Below are 13,933 nucleotides of genomic sequence, written 5' to 3' on the forward strand. Positions count from 1 at the left end.
GGCAGGTAAATGAATTATTGATTATAAGCCTGACAAATTAAGCAGGCCAGAATGTTCGCCTCTGAGCTGTAGGTACTGTAATTGCGCATCGCTGCTCATTTATATATGTTAGTGCAATTGTCTATGCTTTCTGTGCTTGGTATACTGATGGCTTGGCATATGTATTTTATATATGTTTTGTTTTTGTGTTGTATTGACCAGTCTGTTTAGCGTTTAATACCAAGTTCTCCTGTGCAAGTACAGAGATAGTCGTGACGACGGCGATCTTTGCACAGCGCTTGGCTGGAACTTGTTCACAATTACTAAATTTCACAGACGTGATATTACCTTTATCATGCTGTCAAAATAGCAGACAACACGTTATCAGTGTATGTCTAATTGGTGTTGGAGATGAATGAAATAAAAGGAAGAATTATGCAAGACTAAAATATTTTTCACATGACTGCCTTTCTCTTATAGACAGGCAGCCTCGGTCATATGTTTCCAGATTGGACATTAAGGAACCATTATGATCTGTGCACTCGCATCTTACCTCTTGAAAGGCCTGTTTTAAATAAGGACTGCCACCACAGAGTGACAAATGAGGCTCGGTATTTAGGGTAATGAGAAAATATCTGACAGGATTTCCTTTTTAAAGTTTGCTTTAGTAAGCTCATTCTTGTAAGTGGTGGCCCCAAAAGTTGACTTGTTTTTAAATTAGGCTATTTATTGTATAGGTGGAAATTATTGCAAAATGACTGTTTTCTTTAGCAGATAAATTATTAATTATCAACATTAACAACTGTTCTTAAACTTGGTTTTCCGAATATTTAGGTAATTTAGCATTCCTATTAGGGCCTACTAGCATTAATATTGACTTCAGGTTGGTGTAGGTTCATGTAATAGGGACATTTGCATATGAGATGTCATTTGGCCAGCTTATGAGCTAACACAATGAGGTTTGTACATTAATTTGAAGGATTTCTCGCCGTTTCAAATACGCTGTGTATCTCCTATAATTTTGCTTACGCCCAGTAGCTACACACAGGGATTAATAGTGTTGACAAGACACAGGGTTTGATAGTGTTTGACAGCAGTGAAATCTGTTTCAGATTTCCTCCTGTCAAAAAGGGGGGGAAGGAGGAGAATATTGGCTTTCTGCTGGCCCCTGAGGAGGTTCGCTTCCCGCTAGCCCCTTAAGAAATTAAGCCCCTTAGAAATTAGCCCCCTTAGAAATTAAGTCGAGGAAATAGGTATGGTGCTTTCCCTTTTTTCTCATGTTTTATTGTGATCTTTCAGGGGAATTAGTTGTGGGCACCGGAACGTATTCAATTGATTTCTGGTTTTTCCCAGCCCAAGACACAAAAAGACTAAAGTCCTCAAGAACACACTGTGGCATTTGAAGAATTAAAGAGAGCTTTATGTCAAGCACCAGTTTTAGCAAACCCTGATTACAACAAATCGTTTATGCTTTTTGTGACAGAGCGGGATGGAACAGCACTATCTGTCCTAACACAAGATCATGCAGGAAAACACGAGCCCTGTGCTTATTTTTCTAGTACATTAGACCCAGTAGCACAGGCTTTGCCTGCGTGCCAAAAATCAGTTGCAGCAACGGCCTTAGCCATAAGACAAAGTGACTTGATAGTGCTGGGCCACCCTCTGACAGTACAAGTACCACACGCAGTAGAGGTTCTCTTGAACCGGACACAAACACAACACCTGACTGTAGCTAGACTGACAGGCTATGAGCCAACGTTATTTCAACCACACATAGAGATCAGACGATGCAACATACTGAATCCTGCTACCCTTTTGCCCTCCAGTACAGAAAGCGTTTCACCACACGACTGTGTTGAAGTAATACATACCGTGACTAAACCAAGACAAGACTTGACAGACGTTGCACTCCCAGACCCCGACCTAACACTATAAGTTGACGGCTCATGCATGAGGACAGGGGCGGGAGAATTAGTGGCAGCATATGCAGTGACTACTGATACTGTAATAATAGAGACTAAAAGAATAGACATATTGTCAGCACAAGCAGCAGAGCTCATCGCCCTGACACAAGCGTGCATAAGAGCTAAGCACCTGAGAGTAAACATTTACACCGATTCTCTGGCGAGAAAGAGGTTTCTTGACCTCTCATGGGGCCAAGATACAGCATGGCCCCCATATTCAAGCCCTACTGGAAGCAATACATTTACCAACAGCCATAGCTATCCTAAAATGTAAAGCACATACTAGAGCCACAGATACCATTTCCCAAGGCAATGATCTGGCAGACCGAACAGCTAAACAGACAGCTCAGACCCCACTAGACATGACAAAGTTACAGGTTCAATAAGTGTCCAAAGCCATGACAGTTAGGGATCCTTCCAAGGATGTACAAGACATACAGACACATGCTACGATGGACGAATTAAAGAAATGGTCGGAACAAGGAGGGGTACTGACTGATCAGGGTTGGATGACAAGGGCAAATCCACATGGCTTCTTCCTGATTCGATGGTACAAGTGATTATAAATACCGCACATAGTCCTGCACACTTAGGAGAGAAAGCAATGATAGATAGCTTACAGAATATATGGTTCAACAAGCACCTGCGTGCAGCAGCGAAACAAAAGGTCAGAACATGTATGATCTGTTGCCAATTCAATCCAGGTAAAGGCATTCCGATGGAACAAGGTGGATTCCATCCACCTGACCACCCTTTTGAAGTGCTCCAAATGGATTATATCCAAATGAACAGATGTAGAGGTTACAAATATGTCCTGGTACTAATGAAGCAGGTGTCCCTTCTGTTAGGGTATACCTGGAAATTCCATTGTGTGCGACATCCTGAAGCAGCAGGCCTTGTAGAAAGACATAATCGGATATTAAAATTTGCGCAGACAAAGGTGTAGATTGGATGGTAGCCCTGCCGGTTGCCCTCTTTTACATGCGAATGGTAGCTCATTCTAGAACAGGCTTATCTCCCTATGAAGTGGTCTTTGGTAGACCACCAAATATGTGGGGCACTACAATGCCTAAAAGATTACTGATGTTAATAGTAACATGCTGACAGATTACCTGGCTTCCTTGATGTCTGCACTACTCTCTTGTTGTTCGCAGGTTGCTGCCGCCTTCCCTGACAACACCCAGGTCAAAGAATACTCCATCGCTCCTGGATGGAAGGCGCCAAAGTCAGTGCTCTGGACCACGGGGACGGCCGTTAAAGTCAAAGTGCACCTTCACCACTCTTTTACAAAGGAAAAAGACTTTGAACTTGGAGTTTGGATTTTGAACACCATTTTCTAGAGGAGACTCCCCAGAAGTTTCCACAAAGCTAAACTTTGATCTAAGAAGTCAGAACCCGTTTGATCAATTAAGTCCACTAGGTGGTGAAGCGGTTGAACATGTATTCTGGCTCGCATAAGATCTTGGACAATAACATAAAGCAAAAATAAGAGAGCAAGATAAGAAGCAAATAGATGTATAGTGACTGTAATTTTTCAATCTCTTCTGTGCATCACGATAATATGTATCAGCTTAATACTACATGCTATTTTTCCTCCTATTGCCTCACTCTTATACTCCTCCACTAATGATACCATAAAGCACACATTTAGTGATCTGCCATCCTATGAGCTATCATATCGACTTGCCTTACGCAACAATACCTTTATTCAGATGCTGCACCATTCACATCAGACTAGCAATGCTACAGACTGCTGGGTCTGTGGCCGACTCCCCCCCTATCAGAACTATAAGGGAGTTTTGCCCCTCTTTCTCTATCGGTTCACACACAATGGCTCCTGTGGAGCATGGTTTAGTTTGATTAAATCCCTAGATTCGAATTCCGCAGTTTATCAAGACAACTGGGTATGGGGAAACCTGAACTTAGTTTTGCTTAAAGTCTGCTACCCTAACAAGGAGGGACTTCCCAAAAGAACAGGAACTGATCTAAGAAATGAAGTATATGGATTAGGTAATTTTACACTTAACCTCATGATCCTGAACGTTGAATCTGAAGCTACACCAATCTTGCCCGCCATGTCCGTATTCCCAGTAAAAGGGGAATTATGTATAAGAAAGAATGGCTCCATACACATGGGCCATAGTAAATGCACCACTGTAATAAAATTCAGTGATCAAGGCAAGTCTACATTTAGAGCTTCTCGTCATTCCTACTTTATATGTGGCCAGACCGCATATATACGCCTACCTCTAGATTGGGATGGTACCTGTTACATAGCATTCCTCCTACCACCTGTTTTCCTAGCTCCTCCTGATTATCATAGAAATACTCATTTAGTACACAATAGACAGCAGAGAGATCTCCCAATTGTCGATTACACTGAAACAGCATGGGAAAAATACACAGATTTCAATAAAGGTTTCTTTCCCTATATAGGTACAGTTACCAATAGTAAGCTGATACGTAGATTAACCAGAACCCTTGAAGCAGTAGTGAACGAAACTATTTCCGCCTTAGGCAATTTAACAGAAGAGCAGTCTGCTATGCGGATTGTTGTGCTTCAAAATAGTCTTGTCCTTGACGTTATCCTGGCCGATAGGGGCGGAGCTTGTAGGGTCATCAAATCAAGCTGTTGCATTTTTCATACCAGAAAATTCGCCATCTGTATATAAAGCCATAACTCGCCTTCATAAGATTGTAAGCCAGATACACCAGAATCCAGGCACCTGGACTTGGTCCGGTTGGTTTTGGAGTGTATTATCTACCTTTGGATGGAGGGTCCTATCCTTCCTAGGTATTGGCTTTCTCATACTATTCAGTTGCTGCTTATGCCTACAATGTGGACCAGCGATTTGTGGTCTGTGTGCCACATCGTGTATTCCACCACCAAGATTTCGTTCGTCCCAGAAGAAAAAAGAAGAACAAATGATGCTATATGAACAGATCAATGGATTGATGAAGATTGATATCTCTTGACGGGCAAGTAGGGGACAAGGAGGGAATGTGGAAATATGGATTTTTATGATCAGTTATGTCCCCTATCTTGGACCCCAACGGTTTCATGTATAAATCACAAGTACATGTATGTTCCCTCCAGTTCCAGTTATGAAGACGCAAATACATGTGCGTCCACCGTTAACATGTCCTCTTTCAGATCCGCCATGAATGGGCCGGATATTCCATTCCTAAGTACGAAAGGCCACCGGCTTTACATGGTTCACTTATGCTATTTTTCAGTCCAGGCGAGTAGGCCCTGATTCTGCCATCAAGCTTTTCCTGCCTTCTGCCTCTGAGAGCTCCAGTCTGAGCCTGCATCTGTATCCATGAACTTTGTCCTCATTCTCTGCGCAGCTAACGGTGCCTGACATCAGCTTGTTGCCTGCCAAAAACTGTATTTCACCTTCGAAATTATCTGCTCCGCTCCCTGCCCAATGCATTCCTGTCTAGTAGTTTAAGTAAACATCCTGCCAGCTACCGAGCAAAGGCCCGGCTTCTCTGTCTTTATGCAAGTAATTCATAGCCCTGTTACTATGGACGATTTCTGCCCCCGCATATTGTGTAGACACTTAGACGCTTGTACACGCACTCACAGTCAATATAGTCAGTATAGAATAAGGTTCTACTCCGAGAGACCTTTCTTTTTGGATAACATAGTTCTTTAAACATAGGATGTTAGATATGATTTGGGATTAGGTTGACATAACCCCAGACTTTTGTCTCCACATGTAGAGCTAAATGTCAAGTCCCTTTCTCCCTCTAGCCCCACGTCAGTTACACGTCATGCTCGAGTTGAGCACAAGTAAGGCAAAGTTCCAGTACAATTCCAGCAGATCACGCCACCCCCTCCAGGTATCCACCCACACATGACAAATTACCCATTATCATCAAGTGGACGCCCACATGGACGCCCACCTTCACGCCTACTTACACGCCCACATGCTCTTATCTCATTCTCTCTTGCTCTTTTGCTTACGTACAATTGAGAAATGTATATATACTGTACTCTGTGAATAATGTTTTGAGAATATTGAGAATACTTTTGAGCCCCTTTCCAGATCCAATTTTGGTGATGGAAATATTCTCCCTTTGACTCGAGTTATTGGAATAAAGCCCTTTTAGAACCTGATACCACAGACTCAGCCTCTTGCTTTATGCATGATCCTATTGATATTCTGAAAAATTCTGAGAGCGTAATATTTTATTTACCACATAATGGCGGCGGCAACGGGAACCATATATCCAATCCAGGGGCCGCACTACCTGCTAGGCATCACCAAGAGAAATGAGCACCGGAAGAACCTCAATAAGTTTATCGATTTGGCATTGGTACTGGCCAAACCCTCTATAGCTATGGCCTGGAAGTCCCCTACTGGCCTTTCCATTAGACACTGGCTGATGGCCCTTCAGCGTGCACTAGTGGCTGAACATGACACATCGTCAACGCAACTCCCTCACCCATCGGCCAGGATCCAACCCATGGACTGGCAACATTATACGGCTGTTATCGAAACAAGACTTAGGTACACTAACGATCATAGGGGATAAGCAATGAACACGGCTGTGCCCCTGCCTAAAGCAACTACGACACCTCGAGCACCCACATTCAGGAATGCTCGTATCAGGGAAACGGGGACATATGCACATTTACGCGGACACGACACCTCGGGACAATTGCCTCACGTCTCCGACATGACTGGATCGCACCCACACACAATGCAGCACTTGGGCAACGTCCTCTACTCATCACTTTGCTCCAATAACCATATCCAAGACAACAGGGCCCCGCCAGTCAGCACTCTGCAGGAGCAGCATATTATGCAGATATATACATACGGCATATAAAGAATAGGCACACTAGCACGGTGGTATCAAGTTAGAAAGTTTTCTATGTTTCTTCTCTTTTCTTTTTCTCTTTGGCATTGAGTTCCAATATAGCTAAGTACAGTACTAGTTGTTGCTAATCTTTGAATTGACTTGTGCTTTAAATGATTGGGAGACAAACTGAATGCAGCACTTTGCCCCCCCACCTAGACACACAACCAAGCAAATGAAGATTTATTATGTTTTGTACATCATTATGATGTATATAATGCTGTATGATGTGCTGAATAGAAAACCAATACAGATTATTCTTTTTTTAAAGTGAGTCTTTGCCTAGGTGCCTGAGTCTCTGAGTGGGTCTGTGAGTGGGTGTATCAATCTCTGAGTGGGACTTTGAGTTGATGAATGCATGTCTGAGTGTGATCCGTGAGTGGGTCTGTGAGTTGGAGTGTCAGTCTCTCAGTAGGTTTGTGAATGGATGCATGTTCCTCTGAGCGGGTATGTGAGTGGGTACGTGAGTCTCTCAGGGGGTCTGTGAGTGGGTGCATGAGTCTCTGAGTGGGACTGTGATTGGATGTGTGTCTCTGAGTGGGTGTGTGAGTGGGTGCCTGAGTCTCAGAGAGGGTCTGTGAATGGGTGCATGCATCTCTGAGTGGGTTTCTGAGTGGGTGCATGAGTGTTTAAGTGAGTCCATGACTGGGAGCATTAGTCTGAGTGGGTCTGTGAGTAGGTGTATCAGCTCTGCGTAGGTCTGTGAATGGATGCATGAGTGTCTGAGTGAAGTCTGTGAGTGGGTGTGTGACTTTATGAGTGGGTGTGTGAATGGGTGTGTCAGTCTCTCAGTGGGTTTGTTAAAAGAGTTGTGTTCATAGAGGTAAATCGATCTTTGATTGAGATAGTACTTGGAAGCAGCAATCCCGTCCTTGTGGTGGATACTGGTGTAAAGGGAAGTAATGTCCATCACCAGTAAAAGGTACTTATGATCTCATTTGACTTCTTTTATCTTACTGCTGAAATCACTAGAATCTTTGATGAAAGAGGGTAAATTCATTACAAAATCCTGCAGGAAAAAGTCTACACATTTTGACATAGGTTACAGCAGGCTTTTTCTAGCCAAGATGATAGGCCTACCAGGAATCTGTATGATGTTTTTATGAACTTTCAGAAGAAAGTATAGGACTGGTGTAATAGGATGTTCATTCTCTAAAAAGTTTGCTTAATTTTGGTTAGCAAACCTGATCTTTTCCACTTATTTATATGTTGAAATAACTGCTCCTTGATTTTGCGTAAAACATGAGTTGGCGTTTTACTGTAGCAGGTGGAGTCTTCTAAATGCCTACTGGCCTCCTCTAGATATAACGATCTGGGCCAGAGGACGATGGTACCGCCCTTATCAGCTTGGTTGATGATAATTTCATTATTATCGCCCAGCTTTTTGATCAATTTGAGGTATTGCAAATGTCAAAACTTAAAACGATGTGTTTTACGGTTGATGGTCATATTGAGTTTTTATCCACCACTGTGTCACTGAAAACATCGTTAGAGTCTTTAGGCATTATAGGAACAAGAGGTGAAACCGGACGAAAAGGACTGGTCACGGACTTATTGATATTAATGCCAACTGCAAGTAGGTCGTCTTGTGTAAAGTTGGAGGATTCATTCTCATTGGTCACTAGGGAATGTAGTAGCCTGAGAGTGGAAACATAATTTGCTTGCAGATTAGACTCTCTTTCCTTGGAAGTGGAATCATCTTTATTACTTGCAGTAGAATCCTTGAGTCAATGGAATATAATAAGTTTTAATTTTCAGATAGATTTGAATACATTCACTCTAGAATGATTGTATTGAAAGTGACTCTCTGGACAGAAAGTGAGTCCCAATATATATCCACGTTTGCTTGTTGCTCCTTCTGGAACTCCCAGACCCGTGGGGGGTGGCGCGGATGCCGCTAGAACATACCAGCTGTAATTCAATCCACAACAAAGCTCAGTAGGCACGCTCTCAGAGCAGCAAAATCCACACCACGAAGTAAACAGGAAACTGTTTTTTTACATAACGTATTTTGGCTGCCAAGCAGCCTTGGTCACATGTGAAATCACCACCACTGGAGTGCCTTAAAAATGAGTGATAAACATAAAGAAAGGGTAACAGAGAGGATCTAACATTTAAGCCATATTGCAATGATGAAAAAAACAGGTCAGAACAGGTAATAAGCTAACATGGTGCAAACCCAAACATGTTATTGAGTGCAAATCGGATATCAAAGGCAGTGAATACAAATCAGTACACAGACGGGACATCATTAGTATGTGGCACAGTGGTCCTGGCATGTAATGGCATTGTGCCCAAACAGAGTTTTGGGGTAGAATCGAGGTCACCTGAAGAAGTTGGCTGGTCCAGTTGCAACTGATCCGCACAACCAGGTACTAGACAGCAGGTAACACAAAGAACATACACAACACACACAGTAAATCCCTGAGCATAGAGGCATAGTGCCTGTGTATCTCTATGTAAAGGCATGTCGACCCCTAAACTCAGGGGGGACCAGGTTGGCGCAAGCAGCTCAAAAACAAAATTGACAAACATGATGTCGGAATGCCCAGAAAAATACTGGGACAGTGCCCTGGCATAGTCTGACTTAGGTAAAGGTATAGGGCCCAGATCCTCAAAGGAGGAAAACACATCATGCCTGTACACGGACTGCCTCTTTAAATCAAACACATGGACAATGGTCCTTCTTCGATGTTTGAGTTACGTTATTTAAAAAAGCCAACAAACCCACCCCTGATCTGTGGCATATGATTAAGAAGTGTTTACCTTGAAACACGTTATGCTGTTTTCTTCCTGAAAATAAAGAACTTAACCCCTTCGCTGCGGCGGGAGTTCCGCCGCAACGCTGGGGGGGGTCTGGGGGCAGCGCGGTGGCGCTATGCTCATGACGGAGCCACTCCGTCATGAGCCACGGTTGAGCTGTGCTCATGACGGAGTGGTTCCGTCATGACTCCGCCCACTGCGCTAATCGCCCGCACAGGCGGGGAATCAGCGCAGCGTGGGAGGAGCGGCGGGCAACGGCCGCAGCATGACGGAACCACTCCGTCATGAGCACACGGCACCCGTGACTCATGACGGAGTGGCTCCGTCATGAGCGCTGAAGGGGTTAAAAAGCACATGGTGTTGCCTGTTTCACGTAGCTGAAGGGTGCGTGTGTTCCAAGGAATATTTGAGGTGTCTGACACACCTGAGACAGGCCCCGACTCCAGGGACTGTGGGGCTACTCTTTGTTAGTATCTGCAATTGGATTATGTTGAACAGAGTGCCTGCCGGCTGAGATACTTGCCATGGTGAATGGAAGGGCCACATTGAAAAGCCCGCCTCACCCGGGAGATGGACTTGCAATCAGCCAGGGTTTGCGGAAGGGACTTCCCTGTGCACATCGTGCTGCCCAATATCGATCTCAATGCAAGTAACAAACCGGAAAAAATGGGGTGGTAGCGGAATTCCATCTTTTCTGTGACCATTGTATGTAGCCGCAATATGGTACTAATCCTAGTAAAGGCAATTAATGCATTTGTGGTACACGGTTAAAATCAGGTGAAGTTTTGCCAAAAACACCATCGGAGAAATCAAGTACCTCAGGACATTGTTTGAGGCATTATGGGCATTGTGGTCCTAGTAACGAAGGAGTACAATATATGAATGCAGGAATGGAAACATGAACGGAAAAACATCTGACTTACAGAGGCACCATCTTGAATACGATCATTGATAGTACTTACCATTCCTGCTATGTGAAAGAATACAAAAACATGTACACGGACTGCCTCTTTAAATGAAACACATGGACACTGGTCCTTATTCGATGTTTGAGTTATGTTATTTAAAAAAGCCAACAAACTCACCCCTGATCTGTGGCATATGATTAAGAGGTGTTTACCTTGAAACGCGTTATGCTGTTTTCTGCCTGAAAATAAAGAACTTAAAAAGCACGTCGGTGTGGTCTGTTTCAAATAGCTGAAGGGTGCGTGTGTTCCAAGGACTCTTTTGAGGTGTCTGACACACCTGAGACAGGCCCCGACTCCAGAGGCTGTGGCGCTCCTCTTTGTCAGTATCTGCGATTGGGCTATATATACATATAGGTATCAAAGACTAAATCCAACGCTGGAAGAAAGAAGTACGGAGGATTTGGTCCAAGGCGGATCCAGTGCAAACCAGAATTATGGCCTGGTACTCCCCCAAGTCCCCTCTTTACCTTTGGTACCCACAGCCTTTGTCCAGATGAGGTCTCCCTCCCTCCTTCAAGGCAAGTATTGAGTCCACACCAATTTTGGATTAGGGGGGAGTAACCCCCCCCGGCCGTATTTATTGCAAAATTAAAAAACATTTATTAACATTATGTACAATTACGCAGAAAGGCCAAATACATTGTTAGACAGATGATGTCACATGGCTATCCTTAACTCTAATACACACGACACTCCTACCGTAAATCTAACAATACATATATTCACTTTCTGCGTGTCCCCGCTAGAGCGTACGGCAAAGTCAATGACTGGCAACCTCCAGATCCCAGCAAACTACGCGAAAATTATTTTGCCGAAGTTGGCTTGCGCAGGGGGTACAGCTAATCGGACGGATACTTTCCCCCGGGCCCCGCCTGCGCCCTGTGCCTTAAACGCCATAACGGGGGCTGCAGAAATTCTGCATACTTGCGCCCTGATGCGCATGCGCGTGTCGCCACAGGCCCACTGGAAAGAATAACTCCCCCGGCCCCCGCACCCCGACAGCCTACCTACCGGCTGTCACTGCCCCTGGAGTTACATGGTTCTGACCGCTAAGGACCGAAGACTATGCTTACCAATCATGACCTTACCGCCACAGGACAGCATTGTTGCCCGACGATCTGTCCTCCCTCTCAGCCCACTAGGAAGGTCCTGCAATCCGCCTGCCCCGGGACTCAACTACAACCCTTAGTCCCAGGCGAGCCGGGTCGTTACCCCTTAGGTGCATGTCCGTGTAACTATACTCTCGTTCCCAAATTACGCCCCCTGGCCTCGGGACACTGCACGCAAACATGAAAATAGCGCATCCGTCAGTGTACTGCCTTACTGACAGGCTAAAAACTTACACTACTGTGCATGATACTATGTACCTGTGCACTGATGCAAACTTCTCCCTGAGTCACAGGGTAAAGAAGATTGCCATTCGCGTGAAACAGAACCAATGGGCTAACTCTATTCTTGTTCCCGACTTACGCCACATGACCTCATGAAACTGCATGCAAACCTGAAAATAGAACATCCGTCAGTGTATTGCTCTACTGACAGGCTAACACTTACACTACTGTGCCTGATACCATGTACCAGTGTACTGATCTAAACTTCACCCTGAGTCACAGGATAAAGAAACTTGTAATTCATATGAACAGAACCGATGGGCTACAGCAAGTCAGCCGAAAACCAACCCGGCGTCGTGGATGGCGAAACCCATGACTCTTGAACTGAAAGATAGTGAGGCGAGACCCATCGCCACGTAGCAGAAGTGGCCCTGACAGCTCGCCGTCATTGCGGTGTGCGTCACCTCCCAGGTGTCACCCTCATGGATCCACCTTACATAAAAGGAACATAAAACACAGATGATTAGCGCACCTCGCCTTTGGGCAAAAGATGCGGTTTGCATGCCAGGCCCTTCGACTACCCCATAGTATCTAGTGTGAAAAGTGTAAAAACACAGGGTGCGTAGGTATTGTATGATATGACCTGGGCATCTAATGCCGGAATGTGCCCAAGCATAGGTACCGTGATACAAGCATGGACATCCCTTGCATAAGTGTTCGGGCACCAGGGCGCTGAGGCACTGTGTGGCACAACACATTAATAGTAGAAGTGCACGAGCCCAAAGGGGGTGAGGAACCCCAGGCATGTACCTCCTGATTGCACAAGCACAAAGGGTGCATAGGTACCGTGCGACACGGACATCCCAATGCCTCAGCGTTCAGGCACAAAGGTGCCGAGATTTTGCTTGATACAATACATAACTCATCATAAGTATATGAGCACAAAAGGGTGCATAGGTACTGTGTGACAATCCACAGGCCTAACGAGCGTACGTGTACCAGCACACAGGCGCAGAGCTAAAGGGTGACATAACCAGCTTCCAATGCATACGTGTACCTGTGGTGGGTGCATAGATGCTATTTGACGACCGACTCTTAATTCATATTCATATTTGTAATATCACCGCTTATGGCACTCTCGAAGGTGTGACCATGAGGCCTTGGATGTAGTGACATCATAAGTACTGATAGTGTGTGTAAATGACCACACAGGCAGGCGCCTCTCGAGACTGACACCCAAGGACTTATAATATATTGACATGACATCACCCCGGTTTGAAATGTCTTGATGAAATGCCCCTAGGAAGCAGTCATGCTCCTAACATTCCGTTATGAGGGCGAGTTAACCAGGCTGTCTTCATGCTTTAACAAGCAGGGATATGTTCGCCTTCGCAAGGCTTTGCTTGTGGAACTACTAGAATAACGGGTAATATACCGTATATATACACCTTGCTGGCTGACCTGAAGCCGTGCTTTTAAACTTTACATTGGCATCCGACTGGCACTTCTGACCGCTTAGCATAGCCTCAGTTCTATTACATAAGGAACATTGCATGTGACTTTCAATGAGAGCGCCTAGCATCGCGCCATTTGCATTGAGGGAAGGAACATTGAAAAACATATTACTAATTAAGTGAGCCTAGCATAGCTCCAGTTGCTTTTACCTGAAGAACCTTGAAATCTGAGTTTCAATTCTGACCGCTTACCGTAGCCTGAATAATGCCCTTCGCATAAGGTGAGGCACGTTTGAAAATCATATTACTATTACTAGCGCCTAGCATAGCACCAGTTGCATTTACTTGAGGAACATTAAAATCAGACTTTCAATTCTGATCGCTTAGCATAGCCTACATAGGGAATATTGCATGTGATTTTAATGAGAGCGCCTAGCATAGCGCTATCTGCATCAAATGCGGAACATTGAAAATCACATTACCAATTAAGAGCGCCTAGCATAGCCCCAGTTGCATTTTCTTGAGTAACATTTGAAATCAGACTTTCTATTACGACCGCTTAACATAGCCTACATAGGGAACATTGCATGTGACTTCCAATG

The sequence above is a fragment of the Triturus cristatus genome, chromosome 5_1, assembly GCF_964204655.1.
Source record: "Triturus cristatus chromosome 5_1, aTriCri1.1, whole genome shotgun sequence".
Classification (NCBI taxonomy): domain Eukaryota; kingdom Metazoa; phylum Chordata; class Amphibia; order Caudata; family Salamandridae; genus Triturus; species Triturus cristatus.